Source organism: Cygnus olor, chromosome 23 (assembly GCF_009769625.2).
Source record: "Cygnus olor isolate bCygOlo1 chromosome 23, bCygOlo1.pri.v2, whole genome shotgun sequence".
Taxonomy (NCBI): domain Eukaryota; kingdom Metazoa; phylum Chordata; class Aves; order Anseriformes; family Anatidae; genus Cygnus; species Cygnus olor.
In genome coordinates, this window is record NC_049191.1 from 6043173 (window position 1) to 6059382 (window position 16210).

Consider the following 16210-nt stretch of genomic DNA (forward strand, 5'->3'; position numbering starts at 1 on the left):
CAGGGAATTCCCCTGCTTGCAATGAAACCTGCACTGAGGAAAAAAAGGAGGATCCCTGGGCTAGAGTCCGGCAGGGCTAACGAGTGTGGAAGAGATGAAATAGAAATGGCTGTGGTCCATTTTCTGCTCCTGCTCCCACAGACCTTGTCACAGCAGCTCCGGGTGGTACCTTCCACACCAGGTTTATGGCAAGTACCTCTGCAGAGGCACTTCCTAAGGGGCTGTGGTTCTCTTTGAACAACAACCTGTTTGTGTAAAAGCAGCATCTGATAAAACCACTTCAGGGGGTTGCATACCAAGCCCAAGGAAGCAATGGCAAGGTGCTCCAACTAAAGTGAGAAAAGGCACGAGAAAAACTGCTGCAGCTGCTTGGCCAGGGTCTGATGAACCTGGAGGTTCTTCTCCTTCTGAGAACGGAGAAGGAGGATTTCAGGTCAGCTTTGGATTTGCCTGGTCTCCCTCTATCCTTATACCACAGCTCTTCCCATGATGGATTTCAGAGGATTTAGCCCAAAGTCCGTCCAGCCTTAGCCAGCGGTTATCTACGTCTGTTGCTCTCAGGGGAGCAGGAGCTCAGCCCACGCTCCCTGCGCAGCCTCTTCCCACGAGATGGAGGAACGGGGTCACCCTCACTCCACCCAACCACCAAATCCCCAGGGCCAAGCCATGGCAGAGCTCCCGGCTGCTCCACATGTGGCCAGGACAGCACAAACGTGATGGGGGCCACTGGCTGCGTTGCTCCGTTGCGACGTGGTGTTGCACACGATTGCTGCCATTTGCTCAACATCTGCTGGGGCAGGGGAGGACAAGGGAAGACGGCTTCTTTAACGTTTGGGGTTACATTACAGTGGGTAATTGTTTGCGTTTAATATTTTTTTTTTGATTATTTACCCTATTTGCTGCTGAATAGATAGTATCCCTGACAAAAGTTCAGTAAAACTTTGTAAGATTACATGTATCCCATAAACATAAATAAATGTTATTTCATAAAATCTTGGCACGGCCCCTCGGAGGAGCATACCAAACCCATGTTTTGCAAAATCCGTGCACAGACTAATGAAATCCTGCTGCAGTGCACAACAAAATTGTATTTCATCTGCGGTATTAGCAGGAGTATGGGGTGACCCTGCCCTGGTGACTCCCAGCCCCGGTGCCTTGAAGCAGTTGCAGGAGTGCCTTCCCTCCCTGTCCCTAGTATTCCCCATGTCTCTTGAGAGTATAGCAGCTATTGTTGTATTTTCGTTATTATTTACAGTAATTATTGCAAAAGAAGTTTCTTTGGAAGTGATGTCCTAACAGAAATGCTCAACCCCTTTACCTATGGATATTTATTGTGAGGGGTCCCTCACCTTTTTTTATCACCTAGCAGTTGTTTCAAGGAATAAGACATCACTGCATCCATTCCTCTAAAATTTAAAAAAGAAAAAAGAAAAAAAAAAAAAAAAGGATTTTTTTTGCCTTTCTGTTCATCTTTGGTCTTGAGGAGTTACTGTGGCACTTGCAACACCATCACAAATTTATAAGGCAGACTAACATTGTAAAATAATCCAGAATAAGTTCATCTTTGAACGGGTTTCAGACCACAAGAATTTTGAAGTCTCGCTGTGCTAGCGGCTATCAGAGATTTTTTTTTTAAAGCTTGTTCAAAATTAAAGGCATTTTTATGCCAATTTAAATAGGGACTTGGAGATAAAATTCCAGCCAAAATATGCTACGTCTCTGCACTCCCCAAAATAGGTTCATTATTCCAACTGAAAAGACTACGTGTTGAGCAAGATAGACTTGTGTAGAGAATACATTTTCCTTGTACCAGACTAAACATTTAAACGCAGGGAGGCCAGTTCTTTATAAATTCCTGGTAAAGACTAATGTTGAATGAAGAGATAATCTTATTGTGCATGAGAGGGTAAGATGCAATCTGAAGTTAACTGCTGCAAGGAAGAATGTATTGGGGTTATTATTTGGGGGTGTATCTTCGTACAATGTTATTTTGTTTAAGAGACAATTTTCCAGAGATATTGAAAAACTTACCAGGAGTTGTGTCACTTCAGAATAATTGGACTAAAAGATCATTGAAGGTCCATTCTAAGTGAAATATTCTATATTCTATATTCTATATTCTATATTCTATTCTAAATAGAATAGCCATGTGTTCAACAGAGTTCAGTTAAGGATTTTTCCCCCTGATTTGTATTCAGATAACAGCATTTGAGGAAATGGAGCAAATGAACACCTTGGAGAAAAGTTGCAGAGGTAGGGGAAGCTGAAACACTTGTAGCTAGGTGTGGAAAAAAAAAAAAAAAGTAAATCTTATTGTTCTGGTTTTCTGCTTGGTTCTCTATGGGTTGTGGTCTGAATTGTGCCCATTGCTTTGGTTTGGGAGCAAACCCAGCCCTGTCCCAGCATGAAGCAGGACCTACAGCCCCGTGCCTTTGCTGGACAGGGGAGGAGGCATCTGCTGGGGCTGCCCCAGCTCAGGCAGCTCCTGCCTGGGGCTGAGGGGCCGTTTCGGGATGAGTCAGAGGAGCTATAAAAGCCGAGCGTGGGCTGCCGGGGCCATAGGCAAATGCACAGGTGCTTCTCACTCCTGGGCCCTTCCTGGAAACGTGCAGCGCTTTGCTTTGCATCCTCACCCTCGGTAGGCGCTCACACCAATGCGGCTGTGCCTTTTGGAGCCCTCCTTGCCCAAACCTGGTCCCAGCAAGGAAAACCAGCCTTGTTCCCAGCGGGATGCTAAGAGGGAGGTGCTGCTGCCCACCGCCGCTGGCCGGGTGAGGAGGACTTTGCTGCCGTGCTCCTGTCTCAGCCTCTCCTGCTTCGCTTAGCCCTCTGCTTGAAGGCTTGGATGATGCTGAGAAGCTGGTACAGACATGAGTTTGGCCCCAGTGTTGCAGCCAAAAAGGCCTGGTGTCGTGGGGGTTGGGGGCGCCTTGCAATCTGGGCAGCGAGGGGATCGGGGTCGCCAGCAGAGATGGCTTTTCTCTCATCCTGCCTGGTTTCAGGTGTCCCGGTAATCCAAACGTTTGTATTTTCCTGTTGGAGGAAAAGGTATGAGGGTGTTTCACAATGGTTTTCTCTGAAAACTAGCTTTCGGTCTGTCCTCTCCCCTCAAGGGATGTGTTTATCATGCGGCTGAGATGAGTTGAGGGGACCTTTCTGCCTGTCTTCTGAAGTCAGAGGTGTTTGCAAGGTGTTCACCATGATCATCATGGTTCTGGAGCTCTTGGAGCCAAGGGAGTGTTTTCTGCCAGCCAAACTTTTTTTTTTTTTCTATTTTTTTTTTTCTATATAAACAACATTCCCCCCATACAATACATTAATAAACAAGCCAACTGTGGGGCAGGTCGAGATGCAGCTTTCAAGGGATGTTTGTTCCTTGTTTTCCTCAAACTAAGCAAAAAAATGAAGACTTTATATTTAGATTGTGGTGCAAACACTGAGATCCAACAGGAAAAAAACTTTAACTCAACTCTTTTCAATGGGTTGATTCAAATTTTAACTCTTGTGAGGTTACCCTCTCTGTACAAGCACAAATAGGAAGGGGGATGTTTCTAAAACAGTACAAACAATAATGAAACCTATCTGGCTGCTGTTGCCAATGTTAAAGACTATTTGACAGTAGAGGAAGTGTTAAATACTTCTAATAATCTGTAGTGTTGTCTTAATCATGCTCTTTTTTAAATTACCTGATCTCATTTGTACCCAGTAGATATTACTTCAGATGAAAACCCTGCATGTGAAAAATGGGAAGCTACTTCTGTATGAAACACTTCAAGTTAATCAAGCTCAACTTTTGCACTTTTTGCCTTGTTACTATTCTTGGTATGTGACCTTAATGTTTCGTTAACACTTATTCTTTGTATTTATTGCATGTTGGCCTTTACAGTTGTTGTTAGGATGGAACTGCAACGGAAGTGTTAAAACCTGATTCTTGGGAACGCCGTGTGTTATTTCATTCCAGTAATACCACAAGCAGAAAGTGCTTTGGCAACGTGTGAGCCCAGGGTTTCTCTGCCTGTTTAGAGCTGGGGTTCTCACATGTATTAAATCGCACGTACCTTTCTCTGGGTGCATGTGTGTGTGCTCCCTGACCCACCCATGCCAGCCATGCCTCCTTCGTTGCAATCCTCCTTGGCTCCAAGCTCGGTATTTGTGCTTGGAAGTAGTTGCAGAGGTGGGGAGGCAGCGACTGTAGGAGGGTTATCTTCTCCTGGGACTCAAGCCATGGTGTGTGCTCCCTCTGTGAGCTTGAGGACTGGAGCCCAGATGTCTTGGGACAGGTTGGACATTGGAATTTGGTGACTTTAAATAAGGACTTCAAGTCAGCAGTCATCACCAGACAAGAACACACGGTCTTTAATGGTTAAGAAGGATTTTGTCTCTAGAAAACAAGCACATGCGGTTTAGGACGTCCTAATATCACCCTGAAGTGCAGGTCTGCTGCTGCTGCAAGGGCACCCGGTCTTGTGAGATTCAGTCAGAGATTCAGAATCACCAGGGAGATTTTCTGCAGCACCGCTGATTTACGGGGTTTCTTCTCTGTGCTTAACCTGGCAAGGAGAGAGGAGATGTAGGAAGTTTAAACTAACTTTCCAGGTTAATTAGAGCATTCTGCAGCCTCCTCTTCAGCCAGCCCCTTGTCTCCTTGCCCCATCCCAACAGTCCAATACGACCCTGGCTGTGCCACAGCATCAGAGCTATGGATGCATCTCTCAGGTGGGCACCAGATGATCGGTACAGTGTGCTGCTCCCCACAAGGCATTGCAATGCCTTTTGGCCTGATTCGGTGCTTTCACGGCCCTGAGTTCCATTTCCCTGCCTGGTCAAGGCCATCTGCTGTGAAGGCAGAGGTGCAAACTTTTTGAATACACATCATACACCGTCCTGAACCTAGATGTGAAGAACCTCAAGCAACTCTTAGAATGTCTCAGGGCAAGGAGGGTCCTTGTGGACCTTGCTTCAGCCTGTTCCAGGGATGCAACAGGAATGTCCCCGGTTTAATTTAGGGATTTAGCAAGTGGTTTCACAGGAAGTGCAGCTGATGTCAGTATTAAGATGGGAAGTGCTCCTGTGCCTGCTTGAAGTAGAAGAGCAAGGTGTCGGTGTGTCCAGCGATCCAGAGAGGTCCCTGGGTGCAGGGTTTTTGCAGGGTCTCTTCCCGTGCCATCCCGATCCTCCTGCACAGGAAGGGCAGCACTGCTCTGTGCGGAGATGAAGGCTGAGACCTGGTGCCTGCAACAGTGCGGGGCTGGAGCCTTGCACTCGGCGGGGTGTCACTGCAGCAGCTGTCGGGCGCTGCTTTGCTCCTTTGCCTGGGAATTTGCAAGATCCCTCCAACCTCCCTTGCCCTCAGCCCATCCCAAACTTGAGCTAAGGGAAGAGTGAAAACCACCTTTCTTGAGCACATTACTTAACTCAAAATTAGTTTAAATTTTTACTTGCTAAAAATAAATTTCCTTTTCTCCATATGTCCCAAGATTTCCTCTCGTCATCACTCTTTACGTATAAGGGTAACTTTTTAATGCCATCAGTCGTGCTTTTTGCTTTCTGTTCTTGTCTGTTTAAATTCGACTCAACTCTTCTCTTACAAAGTCAAACAAGTTGACATGTGTTTATTCCTCCTCCTTCTCCCCTCCGACCCGTCCTCCTCCGTGGGATTGCAGTGCTTGGCTGGGAGCCGCAGCCTCGTCCCACGGTGCTCGGAGGCTGAGACCGTTATCGCAATTTGCTCTCTGCAGTTCAGCTTTGCGAAGATTTTTCCTCCATTCAGTAGAGTATGGAAGCTGCAAATGCATCTCCCTTTAGGTCACTGGCTACCATTTGAGGAGTAAATGCTGAGGAATAAGGGTTGCTAAGTATTCAGTTTCCCTTTTTTTTTTCCTCCTGTTGCAATATAAACTCAAATTACATTTTTCCTGCAATGAGATAATCTATTAATTATAAAGGCTTTTTCATTCTTCTGTCAAAGTAGTAATTTTGAAATAATCAGACTTCAAACATTTGATTCTTTTTTTTTCAGTTTCAGTGGGGGATGGATAGCCCTGTATATTGAAATAATACATGACCATCAGAAGCAGCGATTTCGAGCTGCTTCTCCCTGATGCATTCCAGGCCTTAGCAGCAAATATCAATACCATCAAATAAAATGTCATTTTTTCATGACCCAACCACTTTTTTCCGGTGAGCTTGCTGTCATCCTGGCGGCAACGCAAGGGCATCAGACCTGCTTGCACTGCCCAGCAAACAGCATCTGTTGCAATGACTTTTAGTCACTGGGTCTGATGTGCCCTCAAACCTAGAAATGCAAGGCTCTTCAGCTAGTTCCCTAGGAGTTAGATCTTGCTTTTTCTTTATATTTATTGTTTTTGTTCTCTGGCTGGGAAGCTGAATGAGTCTCTGGTTTTGTTTCACGACTTTGCAAATCTGCAAGGGCTTGTGCTGAGCTGGACCAGCCGCCCAAGGGACACCAGCTCTACCCAGGGAATACCAGGCTGTAATTTATTGCTGTCTTTACATTAATCATGTTTTAGGAGGGTTTCCAGCAAAGATATTTCCTTTTGGTTCAAGCTTGCTTATACTTGGAAGAAGTCTTCCCCTGTAAAGAAACAGCGTGTTCCTCTAGGGAGAAGAGTGAACGTGCATGGTGGTATTCACTAGGCAAACAGAATATTACAGAGTAAAAATGTATTACAGAGTAAAAAATCCTGTTTTGTGTGAGCTTTTCCTCCTTCTCAAATAAAGGAGATCAGAAATGTTACAGGAGTGGGCAGCAGACTTCTTAATATACTCCTAGAAGCCAGTGAGGTGACAACACAGCATATGCCTAAGTATCGAAGCACGCTGTGGTTCAGATTTCATCATTTTCTCTGCAGAGATACAGAAGTTGCACATATCCCTTACCTCAAACGACCTTTGCAGGAGGCTGAATCATTTGCATTTTGATGCACTGGCATTTTCTAAACCGAAGAGACATAAGAATTTTTTATCACCTTCAACAACTGCGTTGCCAGGGGCAACGCGCATAAGTCTGCTCACCAGCATCAGTCTCAGCATGCAGCAGAGGGCGGTGTTTGTGTGTGAAAAATGCATATTTATACCAAAATTATAAAATCTTGTTTGAACCTTCGGCAAAATTCAGGGTCTGAGTTTTATTGCTTATTGCTAATAGCCATGGCAACGGTATCAATCCAAAGCACATGTGAATCTGTTTGTGAGTTCCATTGCATCTGACCGTGTGTTACTGGGAAAATGCTGGGAGTATGTTTTAACTCATACTGGATAATCCCTGTCCCAAAGGGCTGAGATTTAAAAATATACCTCCTGATGCATTGCTGCTGTCCTCCTCAATAACACAGCCCTCTCTGGCACAGTGAGGCCAGCGGGCATGGTGGCACCTTGCCACCGCTGGATGTTCCTCACCCAGATGCTGCCTCCAGCCTGGGGAGGCAGTCAGAAGCCAGACGATTTGGTGCTACGTGTCTGGGTTTAGGAGGAAACTCTCTGACAAATCAGACAAGAAAATGACATGTTGCAAGAAATAGTGAAGCCGCTGGTAGGCTGATGGCGTCCCCATTTAACTTCTTAGCAGCTCGGCATTTTTTTTTTTTGGCTGGGCTTTTGTGAGAAGGCAAGGTGTTTTCTGGCCTCTCCCAGGGGAGGCTGGCAGGAGGGAGCATCCCGAGCACCCTGCAGACCGATGCCCTGTGTGAAGCCCCTTGTCACACTGCCACGGCAGGCAGCGTTCTGGAGCCTTAATTGTATGGCATCTCTTACAGAGAAGAAAGGCTCAGCCTCCACCTGCTGTCTTGCTGTGCTTCAGTAGGGGAGCTGACATGACCAGTGCATATAGTGTTTGTAGCATCATTTCGGCACAAATCCTGCCCCTGCTACAGACCTGGATTGATGCTGTGGATTTCTGAGCAACAGGACCAGCGCACAAAGAGGTTTTGCCTTATGGTTACGTGCAGTAGGCTTGGTAGTTAGCTGTAGCTGACAACAGCAAGGTGAGCTCACTATCTATTTTTTGTTGAGTAAACATCTTGAATAACTCCATTATGTTAAATAGGAACCCTTACAGTTATGTGGTGTTTTGGTTTTAAATAAGCTTTCTTGAATGGAAGGGTAGGAGGTGGTGAGGCGATAAAAAGGCTGCCAGGAAAACCAAAACCTTCTTAGAATAAGGAGGGGAAAAACCATAACGGAGAAAAGAGAATAAAACCTGTAGCTGAAGCACTGAATGGACTATAAATGGCAATAAAGTCAGACTGGGGAGTCAAGCACCAAATGGTCTTTCACTGCCTCTGACAATTAACCTCTTGCAGCATCCCTGGCTATGGTAGGAACCTCATGCTACCCCAAGCGAGCTCCTCTCCAGCTATAAATACACGCAGACCGACAGGCTGCAGTGTCCCAAACTGTGTGGTCTGGCCGTCTGGCCGTCAGGTGCCAGTGCTGTTTACAAGGGAGATTCTGTGCTTTTTATTCTGGGACCATCTGGGCTCTGAAGAGGGAAGAGCCGTCGGTGCCACTGGCACCAGAGCCAGCAGATCTCAGTGGGTCTGGTTTCAGGAAAAGCTGCTGGAAGCAAAGGCAGACCCTGAGTCTTTTTTTTTTCTCCCCAGAAAGGTCTGCAAATGTAGGTATATGACAAGAGGGTCTGGTTTTCATGCTGGACTGAATTTTATGCTGTTTTGTAGAGATGGAAATGCAATTCAGCTGCTGCTCTGAAGGAACAGATAATTCTGATTTAGGCTCAGACACTTGCACAGGGAAATCAGGGTGCAAGGGACAACAAAAGAGTGAGACCCAAACTATTCCTTGATATTAAGAGCTCCTTTTTCACTGTGTAGCATCTGCTGTTACAACCCCTTGAAGGTGATTGCTCAGCGACACTTCCCGGGGCCAGGCTCAGAGGTCCTTCCAGCATCAGACAGCCACGGGAAGCACCTGCTCTGCCCTACCACCCATCAGCACTGCAGCTAGAGCAGACTTTGCACTTCAAAATGCTTTTGTCACTTTTTTTTTTTTTTTTAATAACTGCACCTGTAAGGAAGTTATTTTACACGTTCAGCCCTGAGCTGCCATCAGCTGCAGTGATTTAGTCCCAGGGTGCAGTGACTGCAGGATTGGGCCACTGCCTGTGTTCAGGTCTCGGATGAAGGCTAGCGAGATGCGCTCTTTCCCTGATGTGCTCTTAGCTCCTCGTGTTCAAAATGTGACTTTTGGGACACTGCACCAATTGGAGGCAATAGTCCCCGTAGGCCTTTCCCCAGAGGAGAGGTGTCTTTGAGCTTTTCCCTATCACCTTTTCTTCTTTCAGGACACGTCTGCCATGAAATGACTAAGGAGGCATCAGCTGACATCAGTGAATTTTGGTGGTACGTGCCAAAGGTGCCTGTATTCCCTAAGGAGCCCTCATCTTCCTTACCAGAAAAATAAAAAAATGAAAATCCTGGGGGATTGTTGTCATCTGTAACAACAAACCTGTGCTGAGTGCTCTAAAAGGAAGAGAAGCACTGTTCCCTCTCCCCTTTCCCCCCAGCCATGAAGCTCAGGGTGGGGATGCAGGTGTAAGGGGTGACTCTCCCGTAGCTGGCTATGAATGTCACCGAAATGCTCACAGGTGCTGGCTTATCTCCTTCAATTGTTGACTTCTTCTTTCTAAAATGCTTTTGAATAGTTAAGGAAGCGATAAGTGTTGTTTTCATTTCTTTTCTTACAGTGATGTAGACTTCCACTAAGGTACTGAAGTCCTCAAGGATTCTTTTATTTTATTTTATTTTATTTTATTTCAAAGTGTAAATTCATTTTAGTTAACTGTAGCTACGTACAGAAACTTAGGGCAAAATCATATGACAGCATAGTGTGCGTATTGAAAAAGGATATGATGTGTTATTGGAAACTCCCAGGGAAAAAACCTGAGTTAATTTTACAAGTCACAGGTGGCGTATTTTAATAATGGATGTCATAATCTCTGAATAACTCATAGCAAATCTAAAACAATTGCTACACTTCACAGCTGCTTAGAGCGCTGTTTATAATTTCTCCTTCCTTGCCAGCATGTGATTAGGAAGGGGCATTTCAGAAACTACCGAACACTCTTGGTGCAAACCAGCTGAGGTTTTGGCAAGACTCTTCCACTAAATGTGCAGGGTCGTCAGTTCATGTAAATTAAGCTGAAAACCGTTTTGCACACATCCTTTGGGCTTCTTTTTTTCTTATTGAATGACCACAACAGAATAATGACTTAATTTTCAGGCTGATCTTCCTGAACCTTAGAGCAGAATCCCTCCTACGAGGAGAGGCAGGCTGAGCAGGCTCCGTCCCGTGAATAGCGAGCCGCTGGAGCAGGAAGCTCTGTTTCCTGTGATTTGCAGGAATATATTTCAAAACCGTCTGACTTTTTAATGGACTCTAGCTGCTTTCAAGTGCTTTGCTGCCAGAAGGCTCAGAAGAGCGCAGAACCCAGAGCTTGGCCACGCTGCCAGGTGAGCTGGGTCCTGCTGGAGGCACAGCAGCGGAGGCAGTGCCTGGCTGGAGGCCCTAAGAGCCGTGTCCCACACGAACCTGGTGGGACACGAGCTCACCCCTTTCTTGTACAAGGTCTAACCCCAGGTCCTCAGCCGTTTTGCACTGGATGTGGAGGAACACAACCCCTCTACCCCCCATCATCTTTGCTTGACTCACTCGATGATGTAAATCCGCAGGGAGGGCAGGCAAACGACCAGGACAGCTCGTCCTGTCTCTGCATGCTGCTCCGCTAGGAAACACCTTCTGCCATGATGCTGAAATGGCTAGCACACAAAAGTCACAGAGGTGCAAAGCAAAGATGATTTTAATGCTACTTTTATCACCAGTATGTAAGCCTTGTTTTTGTTTATTTTTTAAGAGGGGTTATAGATAACTTTAAATTATCAGTTTAAGATGTGGTCTGTGTAAGAAGTGATATCTGCCCTAATATACATTACATATATATATATATAAAGCATATCCTGACTGGCAGCCTCTGAAAGGGGCTCAGATGAGCACTGAGCTGCGGTAAGAGGAGATATCTTGAGCTTTAGTTCATGTCACACCCTTACAAGTCAGTGAGGAATCTCTGATTTTATTGCTGGTGGGATCAAATTGCCAAATGTTATCACTACAGTCACTTGATATTCTTTTATTTTAAAATATGCTGCTGATTTATTGAACACAGATTACCTAAGGTCTTAGTAGTGCTTCAAAATCAAACATCTGCTAATTTGTTCCTGTTCTCTCTTGTAGATCTTGCTTACAAACTTGCCCCTTTCCTGTTCTTCTGGGTACCATTTTATTACCCTAGGTCAGCATCGCTGCAAGAAGCTAATAAATCTCTCTTAACAGGCACTAATGTCCTCCTGATTGATTTCTGAATGAAGCACTACATGCATATAGTATGTTAACCTTGAAGTCCAGCATCAACACCTCATTATTTTCAGCCTCTTGAACAGTTTTCAGGGGTTCTCTGTATCTGAAAAGCCTCACTATTTTGTTCTGAAAAGGAAGAATGTGAGCCTGCTGAAGCTAATAAGTTAATTAATTAAAAGGGCAGGTAAAGAGAACATTGTATGCTATTACAAATTAAAAAAATAACAAATAATAATAATGATAAATAAAGACCTGAAGATTTTAAAGCTAATTCCACATTTTTTGTGGTCTGTTTCATTATCTTGGAGCTATTGCAGCTGGCTGTATGGAGATGTTTTCCTTTTTTTAAATAACAAGGGTCAGAACTTAATTCTAGTGCATTTTTTTTTTAATGAACTAATCCTGCAAACCATGAGGCTGGCTTAGAAAAACACACAGCAAATTCAAACAAAAACATCTTTTTATATGACCTTTGGGTTTTCAAGTGTTGGGGCTCACTATGAGTAGTCTTTTCCTAAAATTACATCCGTGTCTTGTTCCACTGCATAAGCAGGACAGAGGTGCACACGTGTCCTTGTGGGGATGTGAAAACTAAGAAACCAGCTTCTGAAAACTAAGAAAGCCTTTTCTCATTTCTATTATTTTTAATAATGTTTTTTCACAGGTTATTCCAAAGGATAGGACTTTGAAAAATGCACAAGACTTGGTTTTCCAAAGCTTTCAGTGAGAGTTGGTCACTGGGAGACTGAGCAGTGGAGATAGCATGGTGCAGGAAACCTTCTGGTTCTCAGCACAGCTGGAAGGATTTGCATATTTTGGTGAATGGGCACTTCGCTACTTATGAACTGTTTTTCTTGGGTGATGTTTTGTCTGCACCAGTTCAGTCACCTTGCTCTTCTTCAGCTGCCGCTGTACCAACCCCAGCATCACTTTTTTCCTGGGAGTTGACAAGAAGTAAGGTCTACTAACAAAATACAACTTGCTGTAGAAGTTACCTCTGAGGCCAGGAGCACATGGTCACCCTCTCAGTGTGGGAAACCAAACACGTTTTACTCTCTGGAACCCACATCTCCAAGACCAAGACGTGCTGCTAAATCTGTATCTTTTTGCACCCAAAGCAGTAAAGAATTACGACTGCAGTCCTTTGCACAGCACACTGATCTCAGCTTCTCACCTGTGCCTTGGAAGATGATAACAAATAGCTTCTGGAGGTTTGGGAACCTTTTCCATAAACTTTGCCCAAATCTTTCAAGCGTGAGGGATACAGAGGGAGTCCCAGGTCATGACTGCATGACTGAATATTTCTTTTTTTTTTTTTTTGGTGATTTTGTCAAGCCCTGACTATTGCCATTGTTTTTTCAGGTTCTTCAGCTGCCCCAAACCATCTTACATGAGAAACATGGAAAAACATCCTTTTACCAAAGTGCTCCAGCACCCAGTTAGATACCATCAGGTTTCGTATACTGCCATGCAAGTAATGCTACCCGTGTCTCTTCTGGTCACGTTTTCTCTGGAAGTTTGTGGAAGTTTTAAAAATGATTAAATGTGGAAGACTGCCACAAGCTCTACTTGTTTTCAGCTAAAGGTGTATTAAATTAAAGCCAGGTCTAACTCTAAGAGGTCAAAAATCAACTTTGGGTAGGAAATTGGATTTATTTATTTTTTCAATTAAATATCATCAATGAGGTTGCAGAGTGATCATCTAAGAGAGGAGCAAGGGAAGGGAGAAACCTATGGCTGCAGCTGCCCGGGATAGCAGCGTGAGACCTCCCAGCCCTGGAAAGTCCCCTCACGTTTGTACTCAGAAAGAAACCATGCTCCTGAAAGGGAGGCTTTTCTTGGCAGCCTTGTAGAAGCAGTGAATGTATTGAGAAAATCCTGAGTGATTTATTTCTCTCATAGTACTACTGCATGCTGTTGGAATCAAGAGAACTGTTTTCCTGCTGCTTGAGCTGCAATCCAGCATCATTAATAAATAGCATTGGTAAGAAAGAGAAGTGGCTAAATTGTCAGCTCCCATTTGGAAGCTGCCCTGATTAGAATATCCATTAGTATAAATTGTATTTTTATGGTTAACCCACTGTGCTAAATATGAAACTGCATTAAGCTATTACACTCTTTGTAGCCACTAAATTGAATTACCTGGTGCATCTGTTTAGTAAACTGTAAAACCTGAAGAGTTTGGCAATCATTATTATTTATTTTGTGCATTTTAACTCTTTCCTTTGACTAATGTGTAGGCGCTGTGGGGCTTTGGTTCACAGCAATACGCCCCTCTGCACTTAAACATAGTTGCAGAGAACTGAAAATTGGATTTTAAGAAAATTGCCTTTTTATCTTTTCCATGTGCAGTGCCATATCATTTATTTATTTATTTGTTTTTACTCTGTATGCTCCAATGCCAGAATTGGAGCACTTTTTGTTTATATGAAAGCTGATACATTTAAAATGACCAAAAAAACCCTGTTTCAAATCTTCCTGCCTATTCAGATCAATGTTGACGGCTCAGCTTATGGTGAACGATTGAATGCTTTCCTCCACCTGCTAACCAAGAGAATGAGTTGACCCTGAAACACCTGTCCAGGTTGAAAAATCCTCTTTAAATCTGGCTCAGGTAGGAAGCAGGTTTCTTCTTAGAGCAGGGGCTCTGTGCCTGCAGGAGGGCAGTGGGTGCTGCTTTTGTCTGCAGGGAGGTTGGTGTGGGACCTGCAGCTGCAGCCCTGGTGGTGTCATCCCCCTTGTTCTGCACGTGTTGGGCAGTGTGTACTGCATCCACGAGGTATTTGGGGCAATGTTTGTGGGGTGAGGTGTCTGGGCTCTGTGTGTCGTGGTCATGCCTGGTCCCAGTACTGAGGGGCTGTGATCTGTCCCATGCTTTCTGCCTCCTCTTGCTGTGTGCTCCTGCCTGCTTCCCAGGCACAGCCCCGATCCTTGTGCCTCCTCTGAGACTTGTACACCTACTTGTGAAATTCCCAGTCCTGTGAGCATGTGAGTGGGTGGGCTGTCTGCTGGCAGAGAAGGTGCTTGGGTTTTTCCTCTGACCCTGAGGGGAAAAGCTTGTGACCTGGCATTTGTTACCCTCGGGGCTCAGGAGCTGAGGGAAAAGATGCGAGATGGTTTTAGGTCCCGTGTATTTGAGAATGCTTGGGTCTGGCAGTGCCAGAGCATCGTTCCTACCCTGGTCTTCTCTCTGTGCTTCTCCTTATGCTGTCCTTGCTCCCCTCCCAGCTCTGTCGAGTGTCCAAGGACCCATGAGGGTGGTGGGAGAGGGCATCCTCTTTTTCCCTGTTTTGTGCCATCTCTCACGTGGAGCAACAGTGAGTTTATAGGAATGGGTGGATGCTGTCTTATATAAGGCTTGAGTGAATAATGCTGTCTGTGGGTTAGAGGATAAGGAACTGGGAGTACCAATGGTCTGTGCTGGAAGCAGCCAGAGCGAGAGCTGGGGGCTTGCTGCCGACAGTGCTACGGCAGGAAGCAAAAACAGCAGCGTCTGCTCCGTCCTAGCCTGAAATCCCCAGATGCCAGCAACTTCTTGAGATACTCACAATTCCTAAATTTGCACCAAACACAAACAAAAATGCTGACAGAGCCTGCTGATTTCAATGCTTAAAGCACAGTTTTACTTTCTTTTTTTCCTCCCTTCTCCTAAAGAGCTAATGCTTGATGCAGAGAGCTGGATCTGTCTCCGCTCCTGAATCATCAGTAGTATTGTTGCCTACCCCAGCTGCAGGATGCCTTGCTGTTGATGATCCTGAGCCAGTTTATACCCTCCTCTTGGAGCCTGGAATGGAGAGCAAGCAAGTCTTTTTACCCTGCAGATAGACAATTCTGCACAGTGTGTGAAGACTTGAATTCTTTCTGCTTTTAATTGGGCATCTCCTCGGAGCACAACCACACTTCAGCCTTCTGTTCAGCCTTTTTTTTTGTGTAACTTTAGAGAAGGCAGGGGCAGCCTGGCTTTCTGGTGCAGCTCAATGCTGTGAGAAGTGGACTGGGAGCAGTGGCTGAGCTGGCTCCTCTGGGTGATGCTGAACACGTGGCATAATTCCGTGTCCCTTGGTGATGCTGCTTGTGTATGTCCTAAGTGTAGAAGTTATATAGGGCAGTAATTAGTACTTGAAGGTTCAAACCGAAACAGGTGAAGTCACTTTAAACTGTAGGTCCAAGCCCTGCTGAGGCAAAGAACAAGAAAGTTGAGTGCAGACCTACTGGTGCGTAGAAAGCCCTTTGATGCATCTTCAAGAGCAGAGTGGTGTTTTCTTCTGAGGAGGTTTTTTAAGCTATGTTTTGTGGAGTAGAAATGTTTAGTATCCCATGCTGGAGTGGCCTTCGTTCTCTCTTTGGATGAGCAATATTCCTCTTGCCACTTACTTGTTGATCTGCTGGGACACCGTGCCTCAGATGGATAACAAACCCATGGCACAGGCACTGGAGGAGAAGAGTAGGAGAGCAGGCATGAGAGGTAACACATGCTTGGGTGGCTGTGCTGTTTCTAATAGGGGAAATTAAACAACAACAACAAATTAGATCAGTAAATATCAATTTTCTGCTGCATCTGCCTTTCCTGAAAGGATCAGCTGTAGTCCAGTGACTACCACAATTAATAAAAATTACTGGAAAAATACAATATTTGGTTTGAATAGAGAACAAACAGTCTTGAGTACTAGATATATGTTTTCAGTTACCTGGGGCAGATGAACTCAGTGCACTTAAATACAAAAAATGCAGCTCAAGCAATCTCACTTGCCGGTGGTTGTTTCTGTGATGTGCTGTAGACAGTTGCTGGATACCAAGTTTTGCAGGCTGGGGAAAAGTGGTA

General features: G+C 45.0%; 1 protein-coding gene and 1 long non-coding RNA gene across 2 annotated transcripts in view; both read left to right on the plus strand.

Annotated features, from left to right (window-relative positions):
• The first annotated feature begins 2605 nt into the window (after positions 1 to 2605).
• On the plus strand, positions 2606 to 6161 carry LOC121059005. The gene is made up of 3 exons (XR_005814415.1): positions 2606 to 2771; positions 3710 to 3822; positions 6020 to 6161. It is a non-coding gene; the product is annotated as an uncharacterized LOC121059005 (long non-coding RNA).
• Positions 6162 to 14036: 7875 nt separating this feature from the next.
• HIVEP3 (HIVEP zinc finger 3) overlaps positions 14037 to 16210 on the plus strand; it is a 288536-nt gene continuing 286362 nt past the window's right edge. Inside the window, exon 1 of the mRNA XM_040534690.1 lies at positions 14037 to 14167. The gene's annotated coding sequence lies outside the window, so the exon portion shown is untranslated. The remainder of the gene's footprint in view (positions 14168 to 16210) is intronic.